We start from the raw sequence: 15,408 nt of genomic DNA on the forward strand, positions 1-15,408 counted from the left end.
AAGAAAATTGTTTTTACCAGATAGTAACACTGAAGTGAGAATTAAGTTTCCGGAACTGCAAGTCTGGAGAATAGGATTATGTGAGGAAGTTAAATATGGACCGATAGTACTGCAGATGAAGTAACTGGAAGTCTGGTGTTGTGAAAGACATTAAAAATTAAGTAGGCAAATAAAGAACGAAATGTAGAGATACCACAACGAATAAGAGAAATAAGAAGACTATGGAAAGTTCTTATATGGAGATAGGACAGGTTGGTGAGTCATGTGCTCAGGTTAACTTGGTACTAGAAGCAGCAGTAAGAAACAACAAAATATACAGGCGAACACAGGTTATAATATCCGGAACAGATTATCAATGACATTGGTCGCAGAAGCTAGCCAGAGATGAAAAGATCAGCACAGGAGACAAGATGGAAGCTCTGCTTGAAGAAATCTATTCCAGTCTTGTAATGTCTTTCAAATCCATTAATTACATTGATTCCTTTGCAATCTCCAATCAATATTTATTACAAAAACATGGAAAAATCGTAACACCAGGAGGGAGTTGTGTGGCATAAACGAAAGTTAGTTGGCATGTTTCTACATCTGGAAGATGATGTCCATTCAAATTTCTCACCAGTCGCATAAGAGCTACCCCAGTGCACCACCACGAGGACGTAAATCAGATTTGCTTTAAATACGCGCTGTACCGGTCATAAGCGTTAATTACCTTCGAGATTGAACGTAGTGAGCTGATGTTACTCAAGACTATCTTTAATGCATAAAAACGAAAAAGCTTGCATACTTTGCCTATTTTCATTCCATAATGTCATATGGTATAATTTTTTGGGGTAACTCTTCAAGTCAAACAAAAGTTTTCAGAGTCCAAAAGCGTGTAATACGTATTATTTGTGGAGTAAATTCACGGACGTCCTGTAGAAACCTCTTCAAAAAACTGGGTATACTAACTACTGCCTCTCAGTATATTTACTCTTTAATGAAATTTGTCCTAAATAATATATCTCTTTTTCCAACAAACAGCTCAGTTCATACATAATACAAGGAACAAAAATGATCTGCACAAGGACTTAAAAGCACTTACTTTAGTTCAAAAAGGGGTCCACTACTCAGGAACACTCATCTTCAATAATTTACCAGCAAACATAAAAAATTTAGTTACAAATAAAGATCAGTTTAAAAGGAGCCTGAAAGAGTTACTAGTGGCCAACTCCTTCTACTCCATTGACGAATTTTTTAATAGAAACAAATGATGTATTGTATATATTCATACTATTAGTATTGTTATTTCAGCTTAAAAAAGATGACATGTTCCACATCCACGAGGATCTCCTCAGCACGGATCTATGGAACGAAAAACTAATCTAATGTAAAGGCGCCATTATCGACACGTCACTGGGTTTGAACGAGGTCGTGTAATAGGATTACCAGAAGCTGGCTGTTCCTTTGAAATACTGCAGAAAGACTTTGCAGGAATGTAGCCACTGTAAATAATTGCTGGCAGCAGAGGGCACAGGAATGTACAGTCGCAAGAGGATTAGACTCCGGACGGCCACGTGGCAGTACCGAGAGGAAAGACTATCGTGTTCGGCGTGTGGCTCTGGCGCGTCGCACTGCACCTGCAGCAGCGATTTGAGCAGCAGTTGGCACCTCAGTGACACAACGAACTGTTACGAATCGGTTACTTCCAGGAAAGCGCCGAAGCAGACGCTCTGTAGCGTGCATTCCACTGATCCCAAAGCGCCGCCACCTGCGACTTCAGTGGTGTCAAGCGAGAGCTCACTGAAGGGCAGAGTGGAGGTGACAGTGATGGCTGTGTGTTGGTAGAAGGAGGCCAGTTGAGGGCCTGCAACCAATCTGACTGTGTGCCAGACACACTGGACCTACAACTGGAGTTACGGTCTGGGGTACGATTTTGTATGACAACAGGGGCACTCTCGTGTTTGTCCCACGCACCCTGACTGCAGGTTTGTATACTTATATGGATATGGTGTCTGTTCTTTGGGACATGTCCGAAAGCACGGACACCATATCCATATAAGCACATAGTTCTGGCAATATCGGCCATGACCTTCTTCTTTTGTGCGGATGCACACATATTTTACGGGACTTGGTAAGAATGTCTTCCACGAGTAATGAGTGTGTTGGGGTGGAGGGGGGGGGGACACTAAGAATGTAGTGTGTGGACATACAAGGTGAGAATGTGCGTCTCGCGTGAGGCGTGAGTGACATAGACCCTGCAGTCGCGCTATCCTCTGTGCCGTCGGTGGCTCAGATGGATAGAGCGTCTGCCATGTAAGCAGGAGATCCGGGGTTCGAGTCCCAGTCAGGGCACATATTTTCAACATGTCCCCATTGTTATATATCAACGCCCGTAAGCAGCTGGAGGTATTGATATAATTCTAATTTCATGCAAATATGTAGGCCAGTCTGGTGAATCGACCTGTTATGCTGTCACACACCTCTGTTGGAACCCTACATGCTCAACAGTGTCGACATATTGCCTTGGCCTGCTCGATCACCAGATTTGTCTCCAATCGAGCACTAACGGGACATCACCGGAAGACAACTCCAGAGTCATCTACAATCAGCACTAACTGTCCCTCTATTAACCGAACAAGTGTAACAGGCATGATACTCCATCCTGCAAACTGACATCCGGGGCCTGTATAACACAATACACGGTCGTTTGTACGCTTGCATTCAATATTCTGGCGGTTACATCGGATATTAAAAATATTCTGGCGGTTACATCGGATATTAAAGTACCAGTATTTCATATTTCCAATGGCTTATCTTGCAATGTTAATCACTTAAATATGTTAACTACTCAAATGTACGACGATAATCCCAAAAGTAAGGTCTCCTATTTTTTATAAGTACATGGTCCTGTTTATTTCTACAATGGTTTACATCAGTTTACAGCTTGAACATCTAGCTATTTTTCGACATAATCACCATTTTCGTCGATGTATTTTTCTAGACGCTGTGGCAGCTTTTGTATGCCCATGTCATACCAGCTCGCCGCCATACTGTTTAGAAAGTTATGAACCTCTTCTTTAATCTCGTCGTCGGAGCTGAATCGCTTTCCGGCCAAATGTTCTTTTAACATAGGGAACAGGTGATAGTCACTGGGCGCCAAGTCAGGACTATAGGGTGGGTGGGTGATTGTGTTCCACTGAAACTGTTGCAGGAGAGCAACGGTTTGTCGAGCGATGTGTCGGCGAGCGTTGTCATGGAGAATGTGTACGCCCTCACTCAACATTCCTCTTCTCCCGTTCTGCATTGCCCGTTTGAGTTTTTTCAGAGTCTGACAGCACCTGTCAGCGTTAATTGTGGTCCCAGCGATTCACTTCCGGCGAGGAAGTGAAAGAAGAGGTTCATAACTTTCTGAATAGCATGCCGGCGAACTGGTATGACATGGGCATACAAAAACTGCCACAACGTCTACATAAATGCATCGACAGAAATGGCGATTATGTAGAGAAATAGCTGTGTTCGAGCTGTAAACTGATGTGAACCATTGTAGAAATAAACAGGTCTATGTACTTATAAAAAAATAGGAGACCTTACTTTTGGGATTACCCTCGTATTCCCGAAATTTCATTACTATACAGTAATTATTTTTTTGTGTTGCGATTTTTTTCGTTATTGTGGTATAACATAGAATATAAAGCATGCTCGATAATTTACACAGTCAGTAGTGTGAGGATAGAAGTTATAAGGGAGAAGTATTGATGTAATCCGCGAAAAATGACACATCTCTGTATCCACTCTGAAACGTCCCCTTACAAAAATTATAAATGACTGTGCTTAAACTGACACACAATATTTTTTAGCGCAACGCAATCTGACTTCCAAAAATCCCTACAAAAGAATGGCCCTGACTAACAATAACCTATACCTTTCATGAATCACTTACCTCACAAAAATCTTCGTTACTCCAACTACTGCAATACAGCGTGCGCCAATACTGCCAGCTGAATAAAAGATTCTAACTACTGAAGGCACTAACTACTGATAGGCATAGTTAGCAAATGAAAGATTTTGATAGAGAACATACAATGCATTTACCTTAATAGATTTAATACGCGCATTGTTGGAATTTGCTATTGTAGTGTTGGGCAGTTGGCTGTTAACAGCGCATAGCGTTGCGCAGTAGGAGGTGAGCCGCCAGCAGTGGTGGATGTGGGGAGAGAGATGGCGGAGTTTTGAGAGCGGATGATCTGGACGTGTGTCCATCAGAGACAGTAAATTTGTAAGACTAGATGTCATGAACTGATATATATAGAGTTCATGACATCCAGTCTTACAAATTTACTGTCTCTGATGGACACACGTCCAGATCATCCGCTCTCAAAACTCTGCCATCTCTCTCCCCACATCCACCACTGCTGGCGGCTCACCTCCTGCTGCGCAATGCTATGCGCTGTTAACAGCCAACTGCCCAACACTACAATAGCAAATTCCAACAATGCAAACCAGCCACAGACTGCACACAGCACAGTCAGTGATTTTCATATAGAGCATTACGTGACGTTTCCAACATAAAAACCTAAACAGCCTATTTACAACTCATCTTCCAGAAGACATAACTGTTTAATATATTTCTAATAGATTCTGATTTCGGAGGAACAAGCTGCATGTACTCTGTGTGTGTGTGTGTGTGTGTGTGTGTGTGTGCGCGCGCGCCTTTTCCTTCCTTTTTCTGTGCCTTCCGCGCTACGTCTTCTGTCTCGTTTCACTTGGGGAAGAGAGGGAAAGGGAGGCGCGTGATCAAACACGGAACAGCTCGTCTTCACACGACTCCATTTGTCGTACCTGCCAGAGGGTCAGCCGCGGGGTCGCTGTCGTGTCGCAACGCCAGGGGAGAAAGCGCCGGGAGCGCCCTCAGACCGCACGACGCGCTCGCTGGCTGCGCTCCAACGGAAACACAACACAAAACAACGCTGGAGCGCTTCCAGTCGCTATATAAAGGTCCCGCCACCCTATGGAGGCGCCACAGCAACACAGCTTCATCAGCCAGCATTCTGCCGCGTGATGGTTACTAAAGACACCGGGAGACCCGACGCAGAGCTCGGTCCATTGTTCCATCTGCAGTCGTATCAAAGATTTTACGCTTACAAGCGTCTGCTAGACTTCCGCGTGCTAATTATCCACTTGTATCTACTAAGTCACGTGTATCACTAAGTCACAGCTGCAAAATACTAACGCGAATTCTTTACAGACGAATGGAAAAACTGGTAGAAGCCGACCTCGGGGAAGATCAGTTTGGATTCCGTAGAAATGTTGGAACACGGGAGGCAATACTGACCCTACGACTTATCTCAGAAGAAAGAATAAGGAAAGGCAAACCTACGTTTCTAGCATTTGTAGACTTAGAGAAAGCTTTTGAAAATGTTGACTGGAATACACTCTTTCAAATTCTGAAGGTGGCTGGGGTAAAATACAGGGAGCGAAAGGCTATTTACAATTTATACAGAAACCAGATGGCACTTATAAGAGTCGAGGGGCAAGAAAGGGAAGCAGTGGTTGGGAAGGGAGTGAGACAGGATTGTAGCCTCTCCCCGATGTTATTCAATCTCTATATTGAGCAAGCAGTAAAGGAAACAAAAGAAAAATTCGGAGTAGGTATTAAAATCCATGAAGAAGAAATAAAAACTTTGAGGTTCGCCGATGACATTGTAATTCTGTCAGAAACAGCAAAGGACTTCGAAGAGTAGTTGAACAGAATGGACAGAGTCTTGAAAGGAGGCTATAAGATGAACCTCAACCAAAGCAAAACGAGGATAATGGAATGTAGTCGAATTAAGTCGGGTGACGCTGAGGGAATTAGATTAGGAAATGAGACACTTAAAGTAGTAAAGGAGTTCTGCTATTTGGGGAGCAAAATAACTGATGATGGTCGAGGTAGAGAGGATATCAAATGTAGACTGGCAATGGCAAGGAAAGCGTTTCTGAGGAAGAGAAATTTGTTAACATCGAGTATTGATTTAGGTGTAAGGAAGTCGTTTCTGAAAGTATTTGTATGGAGTGTAGCCATGTATGGAAGCGAAACGTGGACGATAAATAGTTTAGACAAGAAGAGAATAGAAGCTTTCGAAATGTGGCGCTACAGAAGAATGCTGAAGATTAGATGGGTAGATCACATAACTAATAAGGAGGTATTGAACAGAATTGGGGAAAAGAGGAGTTTGTGGCACAACTTGACTAGAAGAAGGTATCGATTGGTAGGGCATGTTATGAGGCATCAAGGGATCACCAATTTAGTACTGGAGGGCAGCGTGGAGGGGGAAAATCATAGAGGGAGACCAAGAGATGAGTACACTAAGCAGATTCAGAAGGATGTAGGTTGCAGTAGGTACTGGGAGATGAAGAAGCTTGCACAGGATAGAGTAGCGTGGAGAGCTGCATCAAACCAGTCTCAGCACTGAAGACCACAACAACAACATCTACTTCATCCATTTATCTCGCTTGCTCTCTGTAGGGTTCGTTGCGTGAACACCAGCGCGTTTTACATTTTCACTCTCATTTTTCGCTGGCAAAGTGTATATTGCATTTGAACCGTTTAATGTATTCGTAATGAAAGTAAAATCTTCTTAGAAAATCGACACGTTGTGTGCGAACACTTCATTCAACATTCTTTTAATCAAAAATTGTTGAAGGAGACTGCGCCGACCGCTGTGGTCGAGCTGTTCTAGGCGCTTCAGTCAGGAACCACGCTGCTGCTACGGTGGCAGGTTCGAATCCTGCCTCGGGCATGGATGTGTGTGATGTCGTTAGGTTAGTTAGGTTTAAATAGTTCTAAATCTAGGGGACTGTTGACCTCAGATGTTAAGTCCCATAGTGCTCAGAGCCATTTGAACCATTTCTGAAGGAGACCGCAACCAGCCACAAATACTTTTAAAAATAGTTTATTTCATTGCCATAGTTTCAGTAGTCACAACCGTCAGCAACTTGTCGTCTGCTCCTGTAACTGGATATGTCAATAATTCATAATAACAGAAGAGGATAAAACATCGTACACTAGAACAAATTACAACAGCAGACAACATGCCGCTCTGGATACTGACAGTGTACCAAAACAATTATACCCACCGATAGATGGGCATAATGGACTACAACCGGTCATGGGGGTAAAATAAAGCTTTTCCAAAAGTATTTGTGGCTTGTTGAGGTCCCCCTCAACAATCTTTAACTGAATAACAACAAGACCCAGCTTCGATAAAAGAACACTCTTTAAGTATTGCGGAGATTCGTGGAAAGAAAAATCCTAAGGAAACGAAATTCATCCGCGAAGGATACCACTTGGAAAAATTCTTATGACCTATTTTCAGAATTCAAAGAACTGCTGCGTGAATCTACAGCTTTGTTTTGTAAGCACAAAAGCGTCACTTTTGTGCTCAGTCATCTCACAAGTAGACTTTTATGTAAGTTGGTGGTGAATTTTGAATGCGCATGTCACAATCCAACAAATCAAGAAACGTATTTCCTCCTATCACTGTTATCCGATGTAATGACGACTGTGGTAAAATTACAGGCATTAGATATTACATGTACGATTGCCGCATGACGCAATACAAGAAATCAAGAAACATATTTTTTCCTCCCAAAATTATCCCATGTAATGACCGCGATGGTAAAATTACAGAAATTAGGTCTTACTGGCAAGCTTACTGTCAGTCCATCTTCTCACACACCACCGTAAAATATAAGAGGAAGAGAGTCAAATTATATTAGTGGGAATCTTACCCTCTTGGCAATGTTTTACCGTGGCTTGCGGAGCACTAGCGTAGATGGATACAGAAAACCCGGCATCAGCGATCAATACATGGCAAACACGACCTTCCTATAGAAACGTTAGCTCCTTATATTGCTGAAAAAAAAGTATTCAAGAATGCACATTACCACGTGATTTCTGACAAGTTCGCCAGACGTACGGGATGTTGGTAACACAGAAACACCTCAGAAAGTTACCAATGTGAATGTTACAGGTAAAACCCCACCAGAGCTGTACACGTTACTTCGCCAGTCTTCTTACTTTTATCAGTATGCAAAAACGGGCACATAAGTTGATTACTGTCCTCTAAGTTTGTGGTAATTATAGAGACGCTACTCATGTCTCCTTTCAACCACAGTGTCTTGTGATCTGTATTTTTCCATGATATTTCTTCCACTTTATGCATTTGTGGACTGCTCTGAAACTCGCCCGTTTGATGCCGTTATACTTTTTTGATGGAAGGAATGTGAGACTGGGATACATTGTTACAAAGTTGGTCGAGGTAAGTAGGCCAGAATTAACCTGATTTTTGAGAATACGAAATTCATGATTTTTCTCGGCAGAACACTGCCATAAGATTGCATTCCGCTTTGAGGCCCAGTGACAAAGAGCGCAGCTGCGTGGCACAGGGATTGGGAAATAGCGCGATTGTCGGGACTTGTCAACTGTTAACACCAGGAATATTTTAGACCATGGCCTTCTTAAAACAGTTCATGTTTTAATGATGTACTCCCGAGAGTTTATCCGGGTTGTTGAATAAACAATTAACTTGAATAAATGGACAATATTTCGACAACCGAGCCAGCTATCTTATTCAGGTATGCAATGCTCGAACCAGGACGAGAGCACACGTAAGAACACAACTCATAGCATAGGGCGGCTGTCGAAATGTTGCGCATAAAACTAAACAATTCGAATAAACTTCGGAAAGCATATCATTAACCAATAATGCCAAGAAAACAGTTTATGTCCAAGTTAATGCAGCTGAATAAAGTCGCACACTGGATGTTATTTTACAAGGCTGGTTATTGCACTAAAAGATATTTTACGATAATGGAAACCTGTAAATTTAAATGCAAACGTTTTTGATTAGGCTTTACCGTGATTGTTACCAGTATCGAATGAAACAACAAGTTTACTGTTACCAGTCACCATTTATTTATTTATTTATTTAGCTCTTGATTTATTTCCACGACGCGTCTCGAGGGTTTAAACCTCCATCATCGCTTGTGTTCATGTGAATTATTACGGCACATGTTTGTTGTGATATGACTCTGAAGTAACCTGTGGCACTGTCTCCATTTGCAACAGGTTCCTTTCCCTGTTACATAAATGCACCGTCACACTACGTAAGAACTGAAGGGACCCAATTTCCTCCCTTCAGTGTTTATAAAGTGTGATGGTGCACTGCTGTAACACGACAGGGAAAGGAGCCTGTGCCCAATGGAGTCAGTGCCCCTAGTTTCCCTCAAAGTCGCACAACACACGACACATACATGTCATATTAATACTCACAAACCCATGTGATAATGGAGATTTAAACCTCCGAAATGCGTCGTGGAAATAAGTAAATAAGGAGATAAATAAATAGTGACTGTTAACAGTAAACTTGTTGTTTCATTGGCAAATTTTAAGGATACCAACAAAACCCAGTTCTAAGCAAAGAAGGGAAAGGAGAAAGGTGGAAGGAGTATATAGAGGGTCTATACAAGGGCGATGTTATTGAGGACAATATTACAGAAATGGAAGAGGATGTAGATGAAGATGAAATGGGAGATATGATACTGTGTGAAGAGTTTGATAGAGCACTGAAAGACCTAAGTCGAAACAAGGCCCCGGGAGTACACAACATTCCATTAGAACTTCTGACAGCCTTGGGAGAGCCAGTCCTGACAAAACTCTACCATCTGGTGAGCAAGATGTATGAGACAGGCGTAATACCCTCAGACTTCAAGAAGTATATAATAATTCCAATCCCAAAGAAAGCAGATGATTATAGATGTGAAAATTACCGAACTATCAGTTTAATAAGTCACGGCTACAAAGTACAAACGCGAATTCTTTACAGACGAATGGAAAAAATGGTAGAAGCCGACCTCGGGGAAGATCAGTTTGGATTCCGTAGAAATGTTGAAACACGGGAGGCAATACTGACCCTACGACTTATCTTAGAAGAAAGATTAAGAAAAGGCAAAGCTACGTCTCTAGTATTTGTAGACTTAGAGAAAGCTTTCGACAATGTTGACTGGAATACTCTCTTTCAAATTCTGAAGGTGGCAGGGGTAAAATACAGGAAGCGAAAGGCTATTTACAATTTATACGGAAACCAGATGGCAGTCATAAGAGTCGAGGGGCAAGAAAGGGAAGCAGTGGTTGGGAAGGGAGTGAGACAGGGTTGTAGCCTATCCCCGATGTTATTCAATCTGTATATTGAGCAAGCAGTAAAGGAAACAAAAGAAAAATTCGGAGTTGGAATTAAAATCCATGGAGAAGAAATAAAAACTTTGAGGTTCGCCGATGACATTGTAATTCTGTCAGAGACAGCAAAGGACTTGGAAGAACAGCTGAACGGAATGGACAGTGTCTTGAAAGGTGGGTGTAAGATGAACCTCAACAAAAGCAAAACCAGGATAATGGAGTGTAGTCGAATTAAGTCGGGTGATGCTGAGAGAATTAGATTAGGAAATGAGACACTTAAAGTAGTAAAGGAGTTTTGCTATTTGGGGAGCAAAATAACTGTGATGGTCGAAGTAGAGAGGATATAAAATATAGACTGGCAATGACAAGGAAAGCGTTTCTGAGGAAGAGAAATTTGTTAACATCGAGTATAGATTTAAGTGTCAGGAAGTCGTTTCTGAAAGTATTTGTATGGAGTGTAGCCATTATAGAAGTGAAACACGGGCGATAAATAGTTTAGACAAGAAGAGAATAGAAACCTTCGAAATGTGGTGCTACAGAAGAATGCTGAACATTAGATGGGTAGACCACATAACTAATGAGGAGGTATTGAATAGAATTGGGCAGAAGAGCAATTTGTAGCACATCTTGACTAGAAGAAGGGATCGGTTGGTAGGGCATTTTCTGAGGCATAAAGGGATCACCAATTTAGTATTGGAGGGCAGCGTGGAGGGTAAAAATCGTAGAGGGAGACCAAGAGATGAGTACACTAAGCAGATTCAGAAGGATGTAGTTTGCAGTAGGTACTGGGAGATGAAGAACCTTGCACAGGATAGAGTAGCATGGAGAGCTACATCAAACCAGTCTCTGAACTGAAGACCACAACAACAACAACAGCAACAACCAACAACTGAAACTCCTTTTGGAAGGGACAAAACAATTCAGTACAATACGCAAAAAGGGTATAATGAAGGGATCTTACATCCCTGAGAACAAACTCCAGTCGCCATTAACAGTGTAAGGTATTCTCTCTTTCGCTAGACACAGAGAATATTTTCTGCGTCGGATAACAGCATGTCAAAACGTAGCCATGGCTGGGAAGCGACGGCGCTGTGCCGGAATTTTAATATTCCATCCAAGTGCAAAGTCGCGCAGAGAGCTGAAAAGCAAACTTTATTTAGAGGGGCCGCGATCGCTGTCCGCCGCAAGTGTGTGAGGCCGCTAGCGGTCTTCGAGTGGCGGGATGTGTTCACAGAGCGCGCGCCCGCCATCTCGCGTAGTTCCTGCCTGCAATTTATTGCTCCTGTTTCAAACCAAAACAATTCGTTCGAGGAGCACGTAGATAACGGACCGCAATGTAGGGTTCTGTCACGAGCATTGGGCCTCGGTATTTGATGTATGTGCTGACCGCGAGTCACGAGCGAAGATAAGTCATAAATAAATACGAGTTCGTTTTTATTTGAAATTTCAGTGTTGTAATAAGAGGTACTAGTCAGAAATGATTCAGTAAAATTTTCTCGAGCTTCCAGCCGCGTCAGGTGGTTAAAATCTCACGAGCTTTCGACCGACCATGCATTCATGCAGAAATGTTTCGCTTGTGATGAAACCACCCATCTACTGCGGACGATTAATGTTTACACTAGCCTGTAAGGGTCTGTCATAATGTTTCAGACTCAAATTACGCAGTGGCTTCCTCCTCGTTAAACTTACGTCTTAAATGAATTATCATCCGTTCCTTTCACATTTAACTGCCGACACAATTAGCGTGCCTTACTTACATTAGAGAACGTTTTTCCTCAAATAAAGTACTGGCTCTTGGCAATACTCAACTGCCTCTTGTATAACAGTCCCAATGCAAAGAACTACGAGCAAAGATCATAGTCTTCTCAACCTTACCTTGTCTCCGTCCTCCAAACAGATGGTAAACTCTCGTAGAAGCCACACATCCGCGATCTCATGCAGAAGACGAATACAGCTACCTTTACTATTACAATGTTGTCCAAATTCAGTATCAGCAATTCAGTAATATCCGATTACTTCGCATTCGCTCATTCCTTTATGTTACACAGGATAATGTTTTGGACATCTATCTCTTAATAAAGAGCTGAGGCTCTTTACAAGAATTGACAGCTGTTAGCGACAAACAGCAGGTTTTCAAAATAGAAGGCATTTTTCGTCGCCAGCTCCTGTTCCTTGCAGGAATTCTTGAAGATCGGTTTCGCTCTGCTGAAGTAGTAGGCAGTACTGTTCGTCCGCCGTGGGAGATAGCGGCGAAGTACAATGGACAACGGCCATATGAGCTCGAATGTCAAAAGAAGTGACGTCACGCTCCGGCGTCTATGTTCCTCGCTATGAAATTTGACTTCAGTCAGCAGCGACCCACTTTATACAATGAATCGAAGCTACTACCCTCCATGAAGATGTCTCCCAAGACATGATGGAAACGCTGGATTTACCAAGAAAATTCCATTCGAACTCGGCTTAAAAGCACGGAATATTTTAATACCTGCAGGATTTTCGGCCGTGAAACCTTACATTTTTGTAATAAGAGTTCACACACGTAACCGAACGAGCTACAAGTTTTTATTTCTCTCTCCATGGATTTTAATTCCTACTCCGAATTTTTCTTTTGTTTCCTCTACTGCTTGCTCAATATACAGATTGAATAACATCGGAGAGAGGCTACAACCCTGTCTCACTCCCTTCCCAACCACTGCTTCCCTTTCATGCCTCTCGACTGTTATAACTGCCATCTGTTCTCTGTACAAATTGTATATATAGCCTTTCGCTCCCTGTATTTTACCCCTGCCACCTCGAGTTACACTACTGACCATTAAAATTGCTACACCAAGAAGAAATGCAGATGATAAATGGGTATTCATTGGACAAATATACTATACTAGAACTGAACAAATATACTATACTAAAAATGACATGTGATTACATTTTCACGCAATTTGGGTGCATAGATCCTGAGAAATCAGTACACAGAACAACCACCTCTGGCGGTAATAACGGCCTTGATACGCCTGGGCATTGAGTCAAACAGAAACTGGATGGCGTGTAGAGGTACAGCTGTCCATGCAGCTTCAACACGATACCCCAGTTCATCGAGAGTAGTGACTGGCGTATTGTGACGAGCCAGTTGCTCGGCCACCATTGACCAGACGTTTTCAATTGGTGAGAGATCTGGAGAATGTGCTGGCCAGGGCAGCAGTCGAACATTTTCTGTATCCAGAAAGGCCCGTACAGGACCTGCAACAAGCGGTCGTGCATTATCCTGCTGAAATGTAGGGTTTCGCAGGGATCGAACGAAGGGTAGAGCCACGGATCATAAAACATCTGAAATGTACCGTCCACTGTTCAAAGTACCGTCAATGCGAACAAGAGGTGACCGAGACGTGTAACCAATGGCACCCCGTACCATCACGACGGGTGATACGCCAGTATGTCGATGAGGAATACACACTTCCAATGTGCGTTCACCGCGATGTCGCCAAACACGGATGCGACCATTATGATGCTGTAAACAGAACCTGGATTCATCCGTAAAAATGACGTTTTGCCATTCGTGCACTCAGGATCGTCGTTGACTACACCATCGCAGGCGCTCCTGTCTGTGATGCAGCGTCAAGGGTAACCGGAGCCATGGTTTCCGAGCTGATAGTCCATGCTGCTGCAAACGTCGTCGAACTGTTCGTGCAGCTGGTTGTTGTCTTGCAAACGTCCCCATCTGTTGACTCAGGGACCGAGACGTGGCTGCACGATCCGTTACAGCCATGCGGATAAGATGGCTGTCATCTGGACTGCTAGTGATACGAGGCCGTTGGGATGCACCACGGTGTTCCTATTACCATCCTGAACCCACCGATTCCATATTCTGTCTTTGACGATTTGCTATAGTCTTCCTATGCTAGTTTCATGAAAGCGCGGGTATTTGGATTGTGGCTACGTGACACACAGAAGCTTGGACTAGCACCGGACGTGACTTCGGATAGCCGAAGTTGTTAAGGCGAACGTTCAGGACAAACGGGATATTCGGGTTCGAGTCCTGATTGGACACAAATTTTCATTTGTCACAAATAGCTGACGCTAATAAGTATTCACTATATGCGAACTGTAGTCTCTCATTTCGGGGACCACTCTAGTCAAGTCTTCCTCCTTACACGAGGGATGACAACAACGTTTCACCAGGCAACACCGGTCAACTGCTGTTTATGTATGAGAAATCGGTTGGGAACTTTCCTCATGGCAGCACGTTTTAGGTGTCGCCACTGGCGCCAACCTTGTGTGAATGCTCTGAAAAGCTAATCATTTGCATATCACAGCATCTTCACGCTGTCGGTTAATTTCCCGTCTGTAGCACGTCATCTTCGTGGTGTAGTAATTTTAATGGCCAGTAGTGTATATATACGCGGATAATCCGAAAGTGGGATGCTCTGCACCCAGATAACCGGAAGCTTGCTTCAGGAAGGGTGCCCAGTGAGGCGTCTGCTAGACCGAAGCGCTGCCCGCACGCGTCCGTAGCTGGTGTAAGGAGCGCCTGGCGGTGTTACGGAAGATGCGCGGCGCGGCGCGGCGTCGTGGCCCAGGAAAGCAAAGGTCGCCGGGCCGCGAAGGTCCCACGCGGCGCCCATTGAGCCTGGCCGGCTAGCGTAGGCCACGCCGGACCGGGCTGGCTTTCTCCGTTCCGCCGCGACCTTGGCGCCGCCGCTAATGTATTCCGTGACCCGCGGGGCAGAGGCACGACGGGCGCACAGCCACTGGCAGATGGCACTCCGCTCCGTTCTGCCGGCGCACAGTTAGCCGGCCTTTCCCACGCCGGCGCCCGCTGGCCGCATCTTCGCTTATCGCGATCGCTCTGGGCGCACCTCCAGGTGGGTGTGAGTTCCTCTCAGTGTCTGCTTCCTTCTTCCGCAGTCCGAACGCTGGTCGTCATCTTGACGACAGTGTGTGTCACTTCGGCTATCCGAGCAGGCTTCCAGTAGCAGTCCAAACCTCTATATTACAGAGGGCCGAGCGGAGACTTCTCTGCGTTAAGTCAGGATAACTGTTAGGAACCTGTGAAGCGTCAACGACGCTAGTAAAACATCAGAATTCAGTTTTTTATTCACAATGGTTGTAAGTCAGCGTCCTTCCGCAGCAGCCTCGGCTGTTGCTCATTCAGCTGCGAGTTGCCTTCTAGCTGACGTCCGAGTCAGCTCAGCGTTTGCACCCGCAGAAGATGTCAGCGA

At 43.9% G+C, this 15,408-nt stretch overlaps 1 protein-coding gene across 2 annotated transcripts in view; it reads right to left on the reverse strand.

Annotated features, from left to right (window-relative positions):
* The window catches only part of LOC126470527 (neurogenic protein big brain-like), a 301,068-nt gene that overhangs the window by 21,092 nt on the left and 264,568 nt on the right, over positions 1 to 15,408 (reverse strand). The gene's annotated exons all lie outside the window — the stretch shown is intronic.

This window comes from Schistocerca serialis, chromosome 1 (genome assembly GCF_023864345.2).
Source record: "Schistocerca serialis cubense isolate TAMUIC-IGC-003099 chromosome 1, iqSchSeri2.2, whole genome shotgun sequence".
In the NCBI taxonomy this organism is placed as follows: Eukaryota; Metazoa; Arthropoda; class Insecta; order Orthoptera; family Acrididae; genus Schistocerca; species Schistocerca serialis.